Consider the following 22,886-nt stretch of genomic DNA (forward strand, 5'->3'; position numbering starts at 1 on the left):
GCGACCCAGATGCTAGTTATGGTTGAAAACGGTTGACGATAGCGACCCAGATGCTGGTTATGGCTGAAAACGGTTGACGATAGCGACCCAGATGCTAGTTATGGTTGAACACGGTTGACGATAGCGACCCAGATGCTAGTTATGGTTGAAAACGGTTGACGATAGCGACCCAGATGCTAGTTATGGTTGAAAACGGTTGACGATAGAGATCAAGATGCTGGTTATGGTTGAAAACAGTTGACGATAGCGACCCAGATGCTGGTTATGGTTGAACACGGTTGACGATAGCGACCCAGATGCTAGTTATGGTTGAAAACGGTTGACGATAGCGACCCAGATGCTAGTTATGGTTGAACACGGTTGACGATAGCGACCCAGATGCTGGTTATGGTTGAAAACAGTTGACGATAGCGACCCAGATGCTGGTTATGGTTGAACACGGTTGACGATAGCGACCCAGATGCTGGTTATGGTTGAAAACAGTTGACGATAGAGATCAAGATGCTAGTTACGGTTGAAAACGGTTGACGATAGCGACCCAGATGCTGGTTACGGTTGAAAACAGTTGACGATAGCGACCCAGATGCTGGTTACGGTTGAACACGGTTGACGATAGCGACCCAGATGCTGGTTATGGTTGAAAACGGTTGACGATAGAGATCAAGATGCTAGTTATGGCTGAAAACGGTTGACGATAGCGACCCAGATGCTGGTTATGGTTGAAAACGGTTGACGATAGCGACCCAGATGCTGGTTATGGTTGAAAACGGTTGACGATAGCGACCCAGATGCTGGTTACGGTTGAAAACAGTTGACGATAGCGACCCAGATGCTGGATTTACGGCTGAACACGGTTGACGATAGCGACCCAGATGCTGGTTATGGTTGAAAACGGTTGACGATAGAGATCAAGATGCTAGTTATGGCTGAAAACGGTTGACGATAGCGACCCAGATGCTGGTTATGGTTGAAAACGGTTGACGATAGCGACCCAGATGCTGGTTATGGTTGAAAACGGTTGACGATAGCGACCCAGATGCTAGTTATGGTTGAAAACGGTTGGCGATAGAGATCAAGATACTAGTTACGGTTGAAAACAGTTGACGATAGCGACCCAGATGCTAGTTATGGCTGAAAACGGTTGGCGATAGAGATCAAGATACTAGTTACGGTTGAAAACAGTTGACGATAGCGACCCAGATGCTGGTTATGGTTGAAAACAGTTGACGATAGCGACCCAGATGCTGGTTATGGTTGAAAACGGTTGGCGATAGAGATCAAGATACTAGTTACGGTTGAAAACAGTCGACGATAGCGTCCCAGATCCTAGTTATGGTTGAAAACGGTTGACGATAGCGACCCAGATGCTAGTTACGGTTGAAGATCAAGAATTCTAGTTATGTTTGGATACGGTTGACGATAGAATATGTTTCATCTATCGATAAAATCCGTGCATTTGGTTACAAGTAACGTGGATTAAAATTTAAACTAGAAAATGTGTACCCCAGTTTGGGTCGCACCGATGAGTGGATGCCCTGTATCAAATCCTTGCCGTAAGAAAGTACGCAAGTTGGTTACAATAATGAGTAATTAATTGTGTGACGTCATACCCCAACTGAATAGTACTTGCTCATTGTATCAGTCACTAGTTCAACCTAATTAGACTTGATAAATGATATCAATCTTGATGTTGAGTGAGTGAGTGAGTGTACCTTTACGCCACTTTTAGCAATATTCCAGCAACATCACGGCGGGGGACCCCAGAAATGGGCTTCACACATTGTACGCATGTAGGAAATCGAACCTTTTTCTTCGCCGTGGCAAGCGAACGCTTTAACCACTAGGCTACCCCACCGACTAGTTCTGACGTATGCCTGTTTCATATTATTTGCCCATTGGTATACCATGCTGTAATTGAACAAGGAGCTCCCAAAGCCTGCCCCCCACTCCCCTCCTCCCCTCTCAGACACACAGCATACTGAATCCGAACAAACCACTGAGATTGTCATAATGGTATAAACAGGTATCACCTCTTCGGCCGGAGTCGACCAGCGTGCGACGCTATAGCTGCATCTGTCAATGTACATCAAACAATAATCTTGGGTAACATTAATTTTACTTGGGTAAGTAATGGTGTTAAAAACATTAGCGTCCGTCTTGATGTTGAAATGTATGTCAAAATAGAGATGATGGAAGAGCGTGGCATGCTGGTATTCTTTCTTTGGGCCGATAACAACGATATTGATTTTACAAAATTCTCAAGGTATCTCTATAAACTAAAGGATATCCTCAAAACATGTAGCAACAATCTTACCAATATCTCACTGTTAATAGCCTGTATATATTGGAGAAAATGTTCCCATATTCTATATATGTATATGTATTGTCATTGGTCTTAATTTACAATGAGGGGCGGTTGGGTAGCCTGGTGGTTAACGCGTTCGCTCGTCACGCCGAAGACCCAGGTTCGAATCCCCGCATGGGTTTATTAACGTGAAGCCCGCCGTGATGTGCTGGAATATTGCTAAAGCGGCGTAAAACCAAACTCAGTCAGTCAGTACTTTTACAATGATGGCAATAGCTATAGATTGTTTGTTCTTTAACGCCGTTCTCAGCAATATTCCAGATGTAATATAAAGCGCCGCCTGGAGGACTGGATCAGGACCAATCAATTCAGTGATTTATGCTTAGTCTACAAACGTTACATTATCGAAGCATTTTAAGTGCCATGTGTTATTTCAGACCTATAACTTGCAGTGTGTGTGGTGAGAGAGAGGGGGGTGGGGTGGGGAGAGAGAGTGTATGTGTGTGTGTGTGTTCATTCGCAGCATAGAATGAACTGGTAAATCTAGTTTCGTTTCCAAAAGTGAAATTTGCAAAAATATGATTGTGATATTGGTTTTCCATTCTTTTGTATCGTTCGGCCTTTCCTGAGGGATCTGCATTTGAGATTAATTTATAACTGATCACAGATACACATTCTGAAATACCGTAGGCTTTGTACGTCGATGACGTTATTTCTTGGTTTCAGGAGGTGTCTGTTGTCATCCCTAACATTTGCTGTATGAGTTATCTGCCCTTGTCGTGGGAAAATGCAGTAACCAAAACACTTTCGGCCGTAGCGAGGAGCTGAAGTGGATGGAAATCAATGTATCTTAGCGGGAATAAGTGAGTGAGTGCGTGCGTGCGTGAGTGAGTGAGTGAGTGAGTGAGGTTTAGTGCTGCTTCAGTCACGTCAACGATCCCTAAGAGCTTAAAACTCCAAAATGATGACAATTGACTATTTTAGTAAACTCAATGGAATGTCCGAATTATTATCATCAGAGGAATCTCGGATTCGAACCCACGATCTTAAGATCCTGGTTAACTTAAAAATTCTAACTGTGACAACAATTTGAGGGATCCTGACCCACTGGGCCATCCAGTTTGCCCTCCCAGTTAGATGTGTATAGATTGACTGTCTGTCTTATCAAATAACACCCGTTAAAGGTCCGGGTAAGAATGAACCTTCAGTTACCCATCCTTGTCGTAAGAGGCGACTAACGGGATCGGGTGGTCAGGCTTGCTGGCTTGGTTGACATATGTCATCGGTTCCCAATTGCGCAGATCGATGCTCATGCTGTTGATCACTGAATTGTCTGGTCCAGACTCGATTATTTACAGACCGCCGCCTTATAGCTGGAATATTGCTGAGTTGGGCGTAAAACTAAACTCACTCACTCACTCTTATCAAATAATGGCATATGTAGTTTGAACAAGGTTGTATGACTATGTACAGAGCAAGTTCACATAAAACGAATCGCGATCCAATCCAGTATTTCCCTTGCATTGTGATGCATGTAAGATATGGTATAGTGATCAATTTCGTAATAATTGAGATATGTCCTACAAGTTGATAGACCGGCGGACAGGCTGTTCAGTAAAACGGTCATGGGTGCAAACACAGACAGTGTTTGGTTGCATGAATCACGTATGCCAGGAAGCAATATATTCAGTTTCTCTTAGCCACAGGACTTTATATAAATAAAGATATAAATTATATACAGCAATATAGTTTTTAGATGAATATAGTTCGATAAAGGATGTTACAGTGTGGGACTTCATAAACTGTTTAAATACATATTTCTTAGGGACGAGTAAAGCTCATATACAAGCAATATATGATATTCATCTTCAATAAAAGATGATAACAATTAATACTAAATAGATGAACAAATCCAACCATCTCGAATGTAAGAATCGATGGGGCGGCGGGGTAGCCTAGATTTTAAAGTGTCCGCTCGTCACGCCGAAGACACGGGTTCGATTCCCGACATGGGTACAATATGTGAAGCCCATTTCTGTTGACCCCTCCGTGATATTGCTGGAATATTGCTAAAAGCGGCGTAAAACCCAACTCACTCACTCACTCACTCACTGTAAGAATCGCCGCCCCGGGTATTCCTAAAGGGGGAAACATCAACAACCTTACACCGGTAAGTTCTTATTGGCTTGTTGATCATTGATCGGAAGACGGTACAACGTCGCCATCGTATCACACACCGGTAATGATTGGCCGGCCGCGGTGGCTTCCGGTACTATCAGACAGGGAAGACCGGCTGTGGCAAGCAAGATTTTTATCCAGACAAAGACTTTTTATCCGATGTTTAACAGGTACTGATACAATGTCTCTTTAAATAAGGTCGTTCTCCGATATTTGTAGAGAATCAAAGCGGGGTAAAATGCTCCTTGGGAGCCAGACATGCTGATTAGAAGGAATGTTTAGGGGGATGGGGGTGGACTTGGTAAACCGAACATTAACAGTGAGTGAGTGAGTGAGTGAGGAGTGAGTGAGTGAGTGAGTGAGTGAGTGAGTGAGTGAGTGAGTGAGTGAGTGAGTGAGTGAGTGAGTGAGTGAGTGAGTGAGTGAGTGAGTGAGTGAGTGAGTGAGTGAGTGAGTGAGTGAGTGAGTGAGTGAGTGAGTGAGTGAGTGAGTGAGTGGTGAGTGAGTGAGTGAGTGAGTGAGTGAGTGAGTGAGTGAGTGAGTGAGTGAGTGAGTGAGTGAGTGGAGTGAGTGAGTGAGTGAGTGAGTGAGTGCAGTTTAACGCTACTTAAATTATAGCAACATCAGTAAAAGAAAGTACGGCTCACCGTTTGCACTCCTGTGGGGAAGGAAGTGAGTGATTGTAATTTTATGCCGCTCTTGGCAATATTGCAGCAATAACCACGGCATGGGACACCAGAAGTGGCTTTAACACGTGCGGAATCGAACTCAGGCTTTCCGGCGTGACGAGCGAACGCTTTAACCACTAGGCTACCCCGCCGCCCGGGGTGAACGGAACCCGGACGATAGACTTGATCAGCCGACATTTCATCCACCAGACGACCCCCATCGTGCCCTATAGTAAAGGTAACTGGGGTTTGTTGTATTGCACCATTCGAACCTGAAACATACAAAACAACTGCTCGTGTATGATGGTACAGTGTCTGACCGAGAGCTCGTTATGTTATCTTATCCCGACGGTGTGGATAGTTGTTCGTGTTATCAACCACTGGTTTGCAGGAGTTACAGGGTATAGATGGAACATCCATGAATAGGACCTGTCAGAAACTGCACTTACCAAGATATAAGCCCCTCCCACTCTTATCCTCTCTTAATTACCCACTATTGGGACGGGCATAACACTCTGAGCGAGTGAGTTTAGGTTTACGCCGCTTTTAGCAATTTCCTAGCAATATCTGAAGGGGGACACCAGAAATTGGCTTCACACAATGCACCCATGTGGGAATCGGACCCTGGTCTTCGGCATGATGAGCGAACGCTTTAACCACTAGGCTACCCCACCGCCCCTGCCAAAACTCTGCAAATGAAACTCATTAAAGTAAATGAAACAAGAGCTTAACTATATTGGAGCTATAAAACCAAAATATAGTTTCTGTTATCCGTTTGTATGATGTACCCATTGACAAAGGCGACTGTCATATGGAACTAATAATTAAATGTTTACCGAACTTGATGGCGTTTCAAAACGGTTTGTTTAAGAACATACGTCAAACCCTTCTCTTTACATATATATCGTATGGTGAGTGAGTATGAATGGGAAGAGGAGAAATGAAGGGTCGATATAGGAAACGAAAAGAAAGCAGACTTTTACGGATCAAACAGGTTTCCAAAGCAAGATTTGGATCTGAACATTTGGATGTGTTCATATAATTAAAATCACTTTGAACGTCTACGACATCCGTCTTTAGCCTAATCGAACACTGTTTGTGCAAATAGAATAGGACCATTGCCATTATTGTAGGTGTTTGAGATCAATTTTACCTAACACTGCTCAGCGCAAGTTGAATTTGTGCATTTCAAGCATTCACAGACAAGGAGAGCCGTTATAAATGACCAATGTTGAATATTCCAGCCTTGTCGTCTTTGGAAGCCCAAGGAGGACGTAACATTTTTCAAAGCGCGACAAATGGTTAAAATGTCGAGCTATCGCATTGTCGCACTGGTTAATTTTGCAACCTTTTGCTTGTTTTGTAAGGGCGACAACGCGAAAAATGTGACAATGTGACAACGCGACAATGTGACAAGGCAACAATGTGACAACGCGACAATGTGGCAAGGCAACAATGTGACAACGCGACAATGTGACAACGCAACAATGTGACAACGCGACAAATGTGACAACGCAACAATGTGACAATGTGACAACGCAACAATGTGACAATGTGACAACGCAACAATGTGACAACGCGACAATATGACAATGTGACAACGCAACAACGTGACAACGCAACAACGTGACAATGTGACAACGCGACAATGTGACAACGCAACAATGTGACAACGCAACAATGTGACAACGCGACAACGTGACAACGCGACAATGTCTCTTCTAGGATCCCATAGACAAGTACTCTACTCCTGCATGCCATTTGCGTTAGTACAGTCATGAAGGTCTAGTGAGTCTGTCCACCTTTTACCAACAACACACCAACAATATGACTCCAGAAATTGGCTTCAAATTGGTTACCCATGTTTGGAATCGAACCAGGGCCTTCGGCGTGATAAGCGAATGCTCCAACCACAAAGGCTACCCCGCTGCCTAATTCAATTGAAACATAAACACAATATCAATTGTGAATATACTAAAATATCAACATTCCTACTTTATTATTTTAAATATTTCTATCACATTATCGTACCTTAAACTCTGGGTACATATATTCAAGTTATATAAGCAACAATTCAATGTCTTGATTCAACCTGAATAAATAACCAATCAGCGAATTATCTTTTTTTCGCGTTCACGATTGGGGTTGCATGTTTGCGTGAATATCCAATTTACTTTGTAATCAACGAATTACGGTCTGAGTACACGTTAAATTCCTGAAATATGCCCCGAATCTTCCGGAGTGAATATTTCATGTTTAGCAGTAATTGGTTCGGATGTTAGAGACAAAGATAAATCACAGACATCGCCGTTGTCGATCATTTCAGCTGTTCCGTTCTCCTCCCGAGACGGTTGAAAACACGACGTTTGCCGTCCGCTTAATTATACAGGGGAGACAAACTAGGGTTGGAATTTACTGTTGAACAATTAACGTATTAAAGCTCTTTAATGTTAGATTTTATTAATAATAAATTGCCGATTGTTGTCTGCAGACTGAGTATTAGTTTAATTTGGTAGTTTGGGTCAGTATGAAGCAAATGTCTTGAGCGTTGTATTAATGACGACAAAGTTGAATGAAATAGTACGTAGAGACAGGCTAATATAATTCACAATGAACTTCACCCATCCCCAGCGTTGTGATGCCATTAACGAGGAGAAAATGGACACAGTTTTAAAAATGTTTTACGACATTATATGTTATTGGAAATTGGAAATATTACACACTAGTGGTGGTCCGATTAATCGAAATAATCGAAGATTGGTCGCAGTGACCAAACGACCAAGCAATCGATCATGTTTTCTCATAATCGAAAACAAACAATTCTGGAACATTTGTTTTCATTAACAATATTTTTCACTAGGTTGGTTTTGTCTGTTTACATTTCATAAGCACTAAATGCTTGTTCCAAGTCATGATTGAATTTATCTTAAAGGCTCCAAAGAAATTTATGTTCCTAGCATACTAGTCATCCTTTCAAGATGTGAACTTTTGCAAAAACCCCAAAATAACTACGTTTTTCCTTATTTTTTGTGCTTTTAACAAATTTCATAAATGACGCTAACCAATTATTTTTGATGATTGATCGGTGGTAATGAACCAATCATCAATTATGAGATTTTAACCAATTCCCAACACTATTACACACAAGTGACCACGTTCCGTCTTAAACTTGCCATGGGTCACATTGATTACGAGCATCGGACATAATCCAAGGCCAGTATAACAAAGCTTACAGAGCCACGGTGCAATGTGTTTATCAAACTTATCATATTATCGTGTCAACATAGAGGAGCGTGGTCATTAGACTGTTATATTTCCAACTTTCAATGACTTATAATGTGATATACAATAAACAAGAAGTTGTCATCCACATACTCGACTTATTATATTCACCAACTTCTAAATGCCTCTCAAGAATCTCGACATATAATGTGATATATAATAAACAAGAAGTCGCCAGCCACATACTCGACTTGTTATATTCACCAACTTCTAAATGCCTCTCAAGAATCTCGACATATAATGTGATATATAATAAACAAGAAGTCGCCAGCCACATACTCGACTTGTTATATTCACCAACTTCTAAATGCCCTCTCAAGAATCTCGACATATAATGTGATATACAATAAACAAGAAGTTGCCAGCCACATACTCGACTTGTTATATTCACCAACTTCTAAATGCCTCTCAAGAATCTCGACAAATAATGAAACATAATTTTGTTTTAAAACTTGGTCCATTTTCGCCATGTTAATAATGTTAACTTCGTTATTCTTCCTGTGCGAAGTTATTTTCTTAGTGGCTTCAGATGCTGATACCTATATAAGCTATCCGGCATCGTGAAAACGGGGATGATGTTTGTACATCTTTATTTTTCGAGACGAAGTTTCTCCCTCCTTTGCCGGAATGTCACAATGAATGAATAGAATTTTACTGAAATTAACATTGAAATTGAGATTGACATTTATAAGATCAGAACTTAAGTTCTTACTCAAATTTCAAACTGAGTTTGACAATTTGAAACAGCTGAATTTTGAACTCAGCTGCATTTTTTAAATAAAAAAGCCCAAAATACTTAAGTATTCTATTCACCAAACTCAAGTTGTCTACTATGTTTGAGTTTAATATCGATTTCAGTTCATTCTGGGAAATGCATTTTCTCAAATTTGAGTAAAATTTGTACTTAAGTCAAAAAACTCAGACTTAAGTTTGTTTCGAAATCGGGGCCAGAACTCCCAATGGGTTGCGCAACAAAATATGGAATTTTAAATCCTGACAATATATACTTACGTATGTTCGGGTTTTATTCTTCCTTATGATAATTTAAAAGAATATCACTCTTTTCATGTATAGAAAACAGAGTTGGGTCCCGATCCACTAAACGCTCGTCGTACGACGACATTTGTAAGCCTATAATAGATTATGGAGTAACGACAGGTCGTAACGTTACGAATTCTTTGTGGGTCGGTACCTGAAATGTGAATTTGAGTGAATGAGTGAGTGCATTAGTGCATGAGTGAGTGAGTAGTTTTACGTCGCTCTTAACAATTGTTTAGCAACATCACGGCAGTGGGATGAGAAACAGGCCTCACACAATGTGACCCTAGGCCCGATGTAACAAGAATACCCTTCAAAGGGTACACCCTTCATTCAACTTACTCACACACATGCCGTTGCATTAACCTCCCTATTCCGTTAACCTATCAGTTGTCGTGACAGCGTCGTGATGATAAGTGAGAACCGACGTTAACGACGGCAATTAGTCTTCTACCTGATGCGACCTGACTCTGGGCACGACGACCACGACACATTTAATCTGTTTTCCTATTACAACGTGCACGCTTACGTGCGACAACGACATTGCGTGAGTGGGTTCCCGCCGTGACGTAACTGTGGAGTGATATCACCCACACACGCAACAACCAGGTGATCGCTAAACAAATTACTGTTGTTTAATAATTCAATTAAGTTAGAGTGCTTTACGGTAAGAGAGGTCGGATAGCTTTGTACCACATCGTGGTAATTAATTAACTACACAGGAAACACACACATAAAGCTTTTGAAATTAACATGAGAGACAAAACTGCGGACATGAAGCTTGTGTAATTAAATATTGTGCTAAAGATTGTCATCGAGCGATCATTCCATGCGCTGCATAATCCTCAAACGAGACTTACATTATCGTGTAAAGTGGGAGCTTTTCAATATATATATATATATATATCACATAAATAAATAAAACAGAATGCCTTTTTTCTCCAACATGTTTCGTTCTTTACTCTTCAGGAGATTGTAGCAGTTACAGTATATATATATATATACTCCTCTAATTTGTGCTTGAAGCTCATTTTCTGGTGTCCCCTGCCGTGATATTTCTGGAATATTGCTAAAAAGCGGCGTAAAACCAAACTCACTCACTCCCACTCACTCTAATTTGTGCTACTTTTGAGCTACTTTGGGCACGAGAGGTTTTAACATGAATGAATGCAGAAATCGATGTTGTTTAATTAAACATTGTGTTAAAGGTTGTCACCGAGCGATCATTCCATGCGCTGCTTAAACCCTATTTGTATTTGTTGTGGGAGATTTCAATAGAAATGTCCCTCGATATACTCTTCTAATTTGCGCTATCCGATTTGAACTACCTTTGACGAACGACCTTTATGCCAAAAATGGGGAATTCCATGTTCTTTAATATAACATTTGTGTTAAAGGATGTCATTAAGCTATCATTCCATGCGCTGCTTAATCACCAAACGAGGCTTATATTACCTCGGGTACTTGCTGCTCGGGTATTTGCTTATGTTACCTCGATATTCTCTTCCAGTTTGTCCTGTCCGATTTTGAGCTTGTTTTGGCTCAATAGTTTTTAATAAACACATCAAGTTTTAACTGGCACTTATAACACAAGTGACCTGGGAAGGAAAGTATTTCCACTGTAAAAATATTTATGTCACGTGTTACTTTTGGTCTTCCAGTCTTAGGGCATTGCTCGATGGCTTCCTTTATTGCTAATTGTCCATCTGTGTACTACTTGTGAGTGTTTTTCCATGCTTAAATCGTAACAGGTAGCAACAACCCTGGTGTACAGGGAGGACGTGTTACATGGTCACGTGTTACATTTGGTTTTCCAGTCTGTCGATAACGCTCGATGTAGTCCCTTTAATTGCTGGTTTTCACGATATTGGGACATTTTTTGGGTGAGGGGAGTTATTATTACATCCTTAGGGTATCACTTGAATAGGACACATTCCTTTAATAGCTGATCCTCTGAGTCATGATAAAATGAATATTCCCTAGTGACGTGGCACTCCTTATTAGCAAGGGTATTTCTGTATTAATTGGTTAATGAAATACTTCACCGTTATCTCGAGCCCTGTGTGTCTCTGGAAGATCTGACAACACATGAAAGTCCAGTTCATCAGCCAATGACAAACTGAAGAGACGATGCAACATCTTCAGGATCAGCCTCATTAACGTCACTGACGTCACATCACATCAAAGTCACGTGACAGTCACATGACAAATTAGATAAAGATTAACCCAGTGAAAATTAGGGGAGGAGTCATATAAGACAGGGGTTGAGATAATGTTTGTGTTGTTGTAAAGGAGGGGGCCGTCTGCGATGGAGGGGAAGACGTTGATGGATGGAGCAATTATTTTGGACATTTCACTGTTATCTGGTCAGTCTGCGGGCCATGTTGCGGCATATGTAGGCCCAGTAATTACTACAGTCAAGTTATTTTCAAACACGATACAAATGGGACTGTCCGACCGAGCCCTGCCTCCTCTGTTGTAGTAGTGGTGGGGTGGCTTAGTGGTTAAAGTGTTCACTCGTTACGCCGAAGACCCGGGTTCGAATCTCCACATGGGTACAGTGTGAAGCCCATTTCTGGTGTCCACCGCCGTGATATTGCTGGAATATTGCTAAAAGCGGCGTAAAACTAAACTCACTCCTCTGGTGTAGTCACTGCTGGCAGATACTGGGTAGGGATGACGAAAATTGTGTGGGCAATACACTGACTTTCAGTAATGCTTGGAACATAGCATAATCTTTACCTCCGCAGTCGTGTCCCATGTCGTTCACCCATGCCCGTTTTTACTTCGGGCTTTCTTCCCCATGGAACAGACACGTCGTGAACTTATTGGATTACTGGTCAAGACAGCGCTGAACCAGCCCACTCACTCACTGACATTTTATAGTTCTTTGTTCACCGGCAAAGCAATTATTAATTTCAAGCGTTCGTGATATAGCTGGAATATTGCTGACTGTGGCTTTCGGCGAAAACTCACTCGCACCTTCCCTCCCTCCCTCGCTCGCTCACTCACTCACTCACTGATTCATTCGCTGACTGACTGACTGACTCACCCACTCGCTCGCTCACTCGTTTATTCGATCAATTCACTTGCTCCTTAACTCACTTACTCACTATCTCCACTCACTCACTCACTCACTCACTCAATCAGGATCAACATATGTATAGGCGCTGTAAAGTAACAACAAAATATGTAGTAAAAATAATAGTATCACCATAGATCCGTCAAAAGTCTCTCTGCATTTCAAACACAAACTGTCCTGTTGAAAAATAGTCTTATGAAGCAGCTTGACTGCAGCAATATATTATTACTTTTGCTCTAAAGAAATAAATTGAATTATGCTTCGACGTCAAAAACGTCATTTGAAGATTTCTTTCAACGTATCCAATCGTCTGCCTGTCGGGGAACAAGATGGCGGCCCCTCGCAGGAGAAATCGACGAGCCTACCAGGCGCCATTCATTACCTCAGTAGATTGATGACGGAATGTTCTTCATGAAGTTTCCCATCTATAATTTAGATTGAGAATAATTTCAATTATCCCACAACACTCATCATTGACAAAAAGGCGGACTGTTTCCCTTCCAAATTACGTTAATGTCCCGGATGTAGCCAACTCGCCGCAAGCCACGCTCGGAATGAGATCTCCTTCTGTACGAGCCACGAGGACCAAATAACACTCTCACTGCAAATTAAATATCCTGTTTGAAAATAAACCTCGTGAATATTTTTATACGTCGCCTGAAGCAGACAGCGGCTTACCTATCAAGCTAAACAAGAGACCCCGTAATCACATCGAGGGCAGTTGACAGGAAGGCTCAAGACAGTAAGACGATCCATATTATCTTATTGCTTCTCACATCTACGCTAATCTTGAGAAAGAATAAAGGGTACAAATTAACAAACAAAACGACTTTGTCTTTAGAATGCAATTTCTTTTATACATAGATCGATATGTGCTAAAGTGATTCACAGCTTATATCTTGACCTGGATTTTAAAACTGGTTGTAAATTTTAAACGCTTTCCTCAGGCTGCACGTGCTGTCACCGAAATTGTGATGTGGGTAGTGCAACGGTCATTGTGTCGGAGTTGAGAGATTCATGGACCTAAGAAAAACACGGAAAACGCAAAACCTTCGGTTGAAGTCTCAGCATTCTTCTGAAAATATTTTCTGTTAATTGTTTCACGCCGCAGTCCCAGATATTCCAGTTATATGACGTCACTCCGTAAATAATCGAGTGATTGACATCATGAGCATCGACCATCGCAGTTGGGGTACGATGACATGTACCAACCAGGCCACCCAGTCTGACCACCCGATCCCGTTAGTCGCCTTCGTACGACAAGCATGGGTTGCTGAAGACCAATTCTAACCCGGATCTTCGCTGGTTCTGCGAATGTATACCCTAGCGATCAATTACAGCGAGCGAGTGACATATACTAGCCACATAAAGAAAATGTGCACACAGAAAATTCCTTCAGAATTGGAATACAACACAGAAAAGACGAAATGATGTAGACACTTTATAAGCTGAAGTATCGGGCCTTAACAACATGTCAAAAGAACATGACCGATATCCGTAACGATGACGTCAGAAGTTCAAAATTGAGTCGGGGGTCACACGTCGAAGTCACAAAGTCAATAACGGGTATGACCATCATGCGCGTGAAGCACAGCAGTGCATCGACGACGCATAGAGGCTACCAAATTTTCCAAATGAAGGCCTGGGGAATGGTTTGGGACGTGGTCACTGCCGTCTGGAACCTGTGTCTGATATGAGTCACCCGAATCCATTTGTCCTGTCTTGGCGTCGTTACGTCGAACGTGGGTGGTCGGCGACGTCATTACTGTTTCCCTAACGCAAGACCAATGCAGATATCGTGTTACGATGGCATTGGAAATGTGCTGCCACCTGTTGTTGGCTCATGCCTGCTCGAACCATTCCAATCGCTTCATGACGTTGAGCACATGTTAATCTTGGCATGATGTGCATGTGACTTTTCATGTGAATTTGTGAACGTTTGAATGACCAAAGATCAAGCTTTCGACAGTGACATCATTTCTGAGTTTCACATGTTGTGTGCAGCTGCACAGGCTGCACGTGCAGTAACACATTGCAAGTCCATAGGCCACCATCAATGACGTCACGTCGCCTGGCACCTGCATGAGCGTTTGATTGTCTCCAATACTTGCTATGTTCACACCTTTATTTATGCATAAAGACGCTGTCTGCCTATCTTTATATTTTCTGTGTGCACAGTTTCTTTATGTGGCCAGTTTTAGAAACGGGAGATTGATTTATTATTTTCAAGACAGGAATGATTTTTTTTAACATGATTCTTTTCAGTTTTCTATAGTTAACCTGTTATGTCATACCATATCATACATTAACATATCATATCATATATAGCTGGATTAATTATAAAGCGGCGTAAAACCATACTCACTCACTCTGAAGAAGGAAAAATCTTTTCCGTCAGCGGGTAAGGAATAGCTTCGGTTTTCTGGGGATATCAGATCATGCTACTGGTGGACTACATGTCGGAATCTCAGACGTTTTATGGCTTATATTATGCCAAACATTGTCAACTGTCTAAGACGATGTCAAGTTGAAAACCGACCAAACTTGTGCTGTTCCACCACACAAGTCTGTTGTCTCCATGGCAACAGTTCATGACTCTGGCATTGAACTCTTTCAACATTCTTCCCATTTATTAGATTTGACACCTTCAGATTTCTCAGACCTCTTCAAAACCTGAAACAATAACTTTATGTGTGGTAAAAGCGCGCAAAATGAGATGACGTCATATCTCGCAAACTTTACACATCCAGGTTCCGGGCACTCCAGCTTCGTTGGCCAAAGCAGTGGGGTCTCGGACGGGATTATGTTGAAATAACACGTATTGTTTTAGTGTAAACGGGGAGGTGGGGTAGCCTAGTGGTTATATAGCGTTCGCCCGTCACGCCGAAGGTCCGGGTTCGACTCCCCACATAGGTACAATGTATGAATCCTATTCGTCGCCTTGATATTGCTTAAATATTTCCAAAAGCAATAAAATTGCTCAAAGCAACAATTTTCAGAGTAAACACCCGTGAAAATCCGGGTTAGAATTGATCTTCAGTAACCCATGCTTGTCGTAAGAGGCGACTAATGGGATCGGGTGGTCAGGCTCGCTGACTTGGTTGACACGTGTCATCGTATCCCTATTGCGTAGATCGATGCTCCATGATGTTGATCACAGGATTGTCTAGTTCAAATTCGATTATTTACAGACTGCCGCCATATAGCTGGAATATTACAGAGTGCGGCGGTGCCTGACCATCCGATCCCGTTAGTCGCCTCTTACGACAAGCATAGTCGCCTTTGTGGCAAGCATGGGTTGCTGAAGACCTTTTCTACCCCGGATCTTCACGGGTCCTTCTCATTCTGAAATTAAAAGTGAGTTTATCGCAGGATAATTATTCCCCGTCTATTATCGCCTGTTCTCACAGCTGCAGCTGCAGGGTCCACACAGGTGTGTCCTTCCCTAAGTTAGTTGGTTGTTAAACGGCGCACTCAGCAATATTCCAGCTATATGGCGGCGGTCTGTAAATAATCGAGTAAGGAACAGACAATCCAGTGATCAACATCATGAGCATCGATCAACTGACTTGTGCCAACTAAGTCAGCGAGCCTGACCACCCGATCCCGTTAGTCACCTTTTACAACAAGCATGGGTTGCTGAAGACCAGTTCTAACCTTCTCTAAGTAATGTGAATCCAAAGTAATGCGAAAAGCGAAAACAAAAATACATTTGAACGAGTACATTACTAATATCACCGAGTGAATGACAAAGACAATTAGTTCAGAACAAAAAATCGAAGTTGTACGCATATTTAATAATCAAAAGCACAAAATACATGTATATAATACACACAAAGTATTGCGGTGATTAAGACTGAAAGTTAAAATATTTCAACCAAGGATGAAAAGGGGATCGAACCTTTGTGGGTCGGGCGCGCGCCGCTAATATTCAGCTGGCAGCGATCTAGTAATCGAATTTGTAGACTGTCCTGTGATCGGCATCGCCGAGCATCGATCGTGTTGCCGTGTCAACAAAGTCGGCATTGTTCACCGTCCCCGACTCTTGACGGCATAGTTACCAGTCAATTCCCCAACCGCGGCCCCAACTTTGAATATTTAAACATTATCAGGCGGCGAATGAAGACTAAGCATTATACGCACAACAATGGTCGGGCGAGCCTTCGGCGTGACGGCGGCTTATACCCGTTTACACTGGAAACAGCCCGTGTTGTTTCAACATGGTGCAACGGCTGGAAGTCTGGTGTGAAAGTTCGGGCGTATGACGTCATCTCCTTGCGCGCTTTACCGCACGATTATTATTTCGAAGAAATCTGAGGAATATCAATCGGAAGAGTGTTGAGAAAGTTCAATGCCGAAGTCGAACTGTTGCCATGGTGCAGACGGTGGAGTTTAACGCGAAATTTGGTCGGTTTTCAGCACCGGCGTCAGGCCGATGTTTGACGTAATGCAAGCCGTAAGGCGATAAGTTCCGGCGTATGTTCCCGGTAACGCTGATCTGACTATCCCCGAAGGCTTTCAGTATTCTTTCACCGCTGACGGAAAGATTGCGATGATTATTGGACTTTTACGCCGCTTTATGGTAATCCGGCCTTATGATGGTATGTTAACGATATGTTATGGGCATAACGGAGTTAACTATGAAAACTGAAGTCATCAAAAAATCATTCTGTCTTGAAGTAATCAATCTCCCGTTTCGCTGGCCATAAAGAGGCTGTGCACGGAAAACCTTCATGGATCGGCGAACGGCTGTCTTTGCATGAAGCAAGGTATTGAACATAACGGTATTGGAGACAATCGAAGCAGCGTGGTGAACGACATCGACGTCGTGATGACTATGGAGCGCAATGTTCTGCGCGTGCGACACTGATAGCGGCTTGCACTGGCGTATTGACTTCGAAGTGTCGAAAGCGATCTTTGGTCATTCAGGCGTTCTGAAACCGCGTAGTCGCATGCGCATCATGCCGGGTAACGTAACGTCGTAACGTTCGGCGACGTAATGATGACGACTCAATGCCGTCTGTACGATGATGCCGTTAGAGGCTGACGACGTCGCCGACGTTCACGACGCCGGACGGATAGTTCGGGTATTCATATCGAACACGGGTTCCGAACGGCGACGATATTCCCCGAGCCTCTTTGGAAGAATTTGGTAACCTATGCGTCGTCGATACGCTGCCTGCTTCACGCGCATACCGATGACATTTGAATGCGATCGTCCGCAGTCGTGTTCTTTGACTGTTGTTGAACCCGACCTTCGGCTTTATAAAGTGATACCCTCGACTTCGTGCTTTTCTGTCGTTGGCTATTCAATTCTGGAATTTTCTGTCGTGCGTATAACATATTATTTGTTATGTCTTTCGCTGTATCCGATCGCTTGAAATGCATTCGCAGACCGTGAAAGATCGAGGTTAAATGATATTCAGCAACCCGGCAATCAAACCGCATTAATCGACGGTCGAACTGGTAACTGTTGTTGCTAACGTCGATATACGCGTCAATCGCTCGTTATTTACGGGTGACGTCTGCGTGAAATGACGAAAATATTTTTCGAGAATGGCGACCAGCCGAAGGTTGCGTTTTCCAGTGGTCCATGCTCGGTACGGCTGAACCGCCAACATTTCGGTAACGTACGTTTAAAAACCCGTAAAATCCCGAATCAGGTATATCGCTGGCATATCGTCTGTATTATGAAATTTGCATTCTGGAACAACGACTGTTGGCCCTATTGCCCTAACGCCGAAGACCAGCGTAGTGTGAAGGCTTTTGAATAATAACATTTCGGCTGCCCTCGATGTTACGAATGCTCTTTGTTGCTGATAGCGTGCTCGAGCGACATGAAATATTCGCGGTTTATTTCGAGCAGGGCATTGGTGCGGTGATGACTGGTCGTCGTGGCTTTCATTTTGAAGGAGATCTCATTCCGGTAGTGAGCTGGTGGCTCGATCTAGAGCCAGCAGATGGGGAAACTTCGTGACATTCGTCAATCTACTGGTAACGAATGGCGCCTGTTAGCGTCATTTCTTGCGAACCATCTTGATGAATACGTTGAAAAGGAATTAACTCCGCGTCGTATATTCAATTTGACTCTTTAGGTAATGACAACTATATTGCTGCGGTCAGCAACTTCATAGACATTTTCAACGGAACGGTTGTGTTTGAAGACTTTGTTTGGTCTATATTGATACTGTATTTTACTACATGTTTGTTACGGCATATATGTTGATCTGGAACAGTGATGGTGGTGGTGGTGGAATGGTGTCCAAAGTGATTCAGAACGAAGTAATTGATCGAATAAACAGTGACGACGGATGGTGGTATCGATCGATCGATCGGCAGTGGTCGGTGGTGGTGAATTGAGCGAGCGGCGAAGGAAGATACTGATGACCGGCTCGGTCAGCAATATTCCAGCTATATCACGGGCACTGAAATAATTGCTGCCCGACGAACGGAACTATGAAATGTGATGATATTCGGCGCTGATAACGACTTCGGCGCAAATCAATAAGTTCACGGCATTATTAATGAAGTAAAACGGGCGTGGTGAACGACATGGTTTACGACTGGTAGATATGTTTGGCGGTACTGAGAATCTTATTATACGCAGTTTTCATCGTCCCCTACGTATCTGCCGGCGTGTTACACCGAGAGGTGGTAGTTTTTACGCCGCTTTAACGGCTATTCCAACAATATCACGTGTTTACCAATGGCTTCGCACACTGTACTTCGGCGTAACAGTGAACATACAACAACACCCGCCATACTACTGGCTGGGAGAGCGAATATTCCCCGACGTATCGTGTTTGAAAATAACGACTGTACTGGGCCTATGCTGCAACGTGACGAACAACAGTCGAGGCGTCAAAGCTCCGTCAATATTTCCCCTCAAACGGCCCTCGCTTTAACAACGCAGGCGGTATCGTACGATAACGACTCCTCTAATTTTCATAGATTGTCTATTTGTCGTATTGTTGTCTTAACTTTAACGATAGTCATTGACGTTAATGAACTTTGATCGAAGGTGCATCGTCTCTTCGATAGAACTGAACTTTCATGTTGTTGATATCTTCCGAAGCGCGAACGATGATTTCGTTAACCAATTAATACAGAAACACCCGCTGTAACAAGGGTAGAATATTCATTTTATCATGACTCCGAAGTCGGCAACCAAGGAATGTGTCTATTCGAAATTACCCTAAGGATATTATCGACCGGCACAGTGCTTTACATCGGCGTTATCTGGAAAACAAATTGTTGCGTGAACATTTTTACCGGAGTTGCTTACTGTCCACATTTAAACGTGAACGTGTCCGCAGATGAACAATTAACAGGAAGCCGTACTGAACGGAGATGAAGTAACTGCGGCTCGTATTTTACGGTGGAATTTCGCTTCCCGAGTCGCTTGTTATGGTGCCGGTTAAAGCGATATTGTTTATTAAAACTTTATTGAGGCCAAACGAGCTCAAAATCGGACGGAGGACAGGCTGGAAGTATCGGTGATACCCGAGCGGCAATGCCGGTGTATAAAGCTTCGTTTGTTAAGCGGCGCGTGAATGATCGCTAACTTTGTGTTATGACCAAGAACGTAAAGATTCCCCGATTTTGACATGCTCGTTCGTCAGGTAGTCCAAATCGACAACTGAAGATAGAAGGTATCGGGCATTTCACTATTGAATCTTCCACGTAAATAGTGAAAGCTTGGCATCGGAATATTTTCGATGACCTTTAACGCAATTTGATAACGGCATCATTTTCTTGTTCATTAATGTTAAAACCTCTCGTTGCCAAAGCTGCTCGAAGTAACGCAAGTGGGGTGGTGGTGGTTGGTTTTACCAAAAGCAATATTCAGAAATATCGAAGAACGCGAAAATGACTTCGAAAGCACCAAATTGAAGGTGCTGTCGCGTATGCCAGCTCCGCGATATTGAGTCTCGTTGAAGTTATACCGCTCGATGTCTTTTCAGCGCAATGTTTAATTGCACCCGAAGCTTCGTCACCGGTTTATATACTTCATCGATTGATTTCAAAACTTTAATCAATGAGACCAATTAATTACTGCGATGATACAACTTATCCGTTCTCTTACCGTGTTACTAACTGGTGATTGATAAACAACGATGATTTGTTTGGCGATCACCTGATTTATTGGTGTTATCGCTTCACGGATACGTCGCGGCGGAACTGCTCACTGATAGGTGATGACGTGCGGCAATGGGAAGACAGTTGAAATGTCGATAAATTGATCGTCGTGTGAAGTCGGTCTCTCATCGGAAACCGAACTGGTGCCGTCGTTAACGTTCTCCTTATCGCGACGTCACGACTGACTTTGATGGTTAATCGCGGCGACGTGATGATGATGTAGCAGATGAGAGGTGCTTGAGAGAGAACGTTGCGTCGGGCTAGCGATATTGTCCCCGCTGTAAACGGATGTTACTGAACAATTGTTGAGCGACGGTAAACCGCTCGTGCGCTGTGCGCTCGCTCGTCAAATTCATTTCGGTAGACCCGCGAGGAGACTAAAATGACTTTCACGACCTGTCGTTATCGCCAGGCTTGCAGGTATAATGAATCGTACGTGGATCGGGATGTCGTTTCTGCTGCGTAATTATTCTTTAGGTATCATGGAAGAATAAAGGCAGACGTGCGTGGTATATTGTCGGGATTTAAAATTCATGTTGCAACGCGGAACTCGAGACAACGGTTTTTGATTTTGCTCGGAACTGGTCGTTTCAGAGATGAATTTGAATCGATGTTAAACTCAGGCATGATGAACGGCGGTTGTTGGGCTTTTGGGCTGAAATGCGGCGGTTCGAAAATTCGGCGTTTCAGAGCCGATGAGCTCGATTTTGGTGATGGGGTTCTGATCTTATGGAAATGTCGATGCTCAATTTCAATGTTAATTTCGGTAAAGGTTATTCATTCGTTGGTATTCCGGTACGAAGAGACTCCGGAAATGAAGATATTACCGACATCGTCCCCGTTTCACGATAGCCGAATAGCCTTAGTATCGGCATCTGAAGCCGCTGGCTTCGCGCAGGAAAAGAATAACGAGGTTAGCGTGGTAACGTAATGGACCAGTTTAAAGGCAATTATGTTTCGTTGACTGTCGTGAACGTTATTGGTATAACGAGTCGTGTCAATGACTTTGACGACTTCTTCGTTTATTGACATGTCGTGTGTCGAGATTCTTGAACGTTTGGTTGGTGGTCGGTAATGACTGGCGACTGTAATCATTATGTGATAAATTCTTGAGCATTTAGAGGACCCGGTGATATATTTGGAGAACAATATTTTGGCGACACTTCTTGTTTACGTATATATCGTGTATGTCAGTTAACGGAGATGCGGACCGGTATTCGCAATGAAGTCGGGAGAACGTGGATGACGGCTTCTTCGTTTATTACGTAATCGTCATGGGGTCGTTGAGAGTTGAATATGACGGTCTGTGACCGCGGCTCGCCTGTGTTGACGTGTATGATGAGTTTGACTCACGTATATTTTTGGTATACTGACGCTTGGTCTGTCGATAATAAATCAACGTAAACGAAGTTTAAGACGGTAATTAATGATAGTGTTGAGAATTGATTGAAATCTCGCCAATTCGATGATTGGTTCGTTACCGCCGTTGTCATCAATATTGATTGGCGTCGTTATGAGGAATTTGTTGAAACACCAAAATGAGGAAAAACGTGGTTTTGAAAGTCGCATCGAGGATGACTGGTATAACTGGGAACATGAATTTCTTGAACCCCAGATATTCGATCGTGACTTGGAACGAAACGTTTAATGTGACGAACTATGCCTAGTGAAAATATTGGCCAATGAAACCGATGTTCAATTATTTTGTTTTCGACATGATCGACAACTGGTGCGGTCGCGTTTCAATGTTATTTCGATTCAGTTACTTTTAGTCGGTAATGATATTCGATTTCCAATGACACTGTCGTCGTGAAACATTTTGAAACTTTGTCGTCCATTTCTCTGGATTAATGTCTGGCAGCGGGGATATTGGTGCTGTACTATACGGCGATAGTCGTGTACTGACGCTCGAGACATTTCATGCTTGTTAGGCTTAGTAGGCAATGCTCGGTCTTGCCGGCGGCAATCGACGGTTATTATTATTAAAATCTAACGTAAGGCAATGCGTTGGTGATTCGGCAATTCAACCCTGGTCTTCTATTATATTAGGCGGACGACGTCTCGGGAAAGAACGGGGCGTAATGATCGTGACGGCGATATCTGTGTTCATCTTTGTCTTCTAACGTCGAACAATTACTGCCCAAGCGTGAATATTCGCTTCGAAGATTCGGGCATATTCGGGGAATTTTAACGG

The sequence above is a fragment of the Haliotis rubra genome, unplaced genomic scaffold (genome assembly GCF_003918875.1).
Source record: "Haliotis rubra isolate DU_JTF1 unplaced genomic scaffold, ASM391887v1 Scf740, whole genome shotgun sequence".
Classification (NCBI taxonomy): Eukaryota; Metazoa; Mollusca; class Gastropoda; order Lepetellida; family Haliotidae; genus Haliotis; species Haliotis rubra.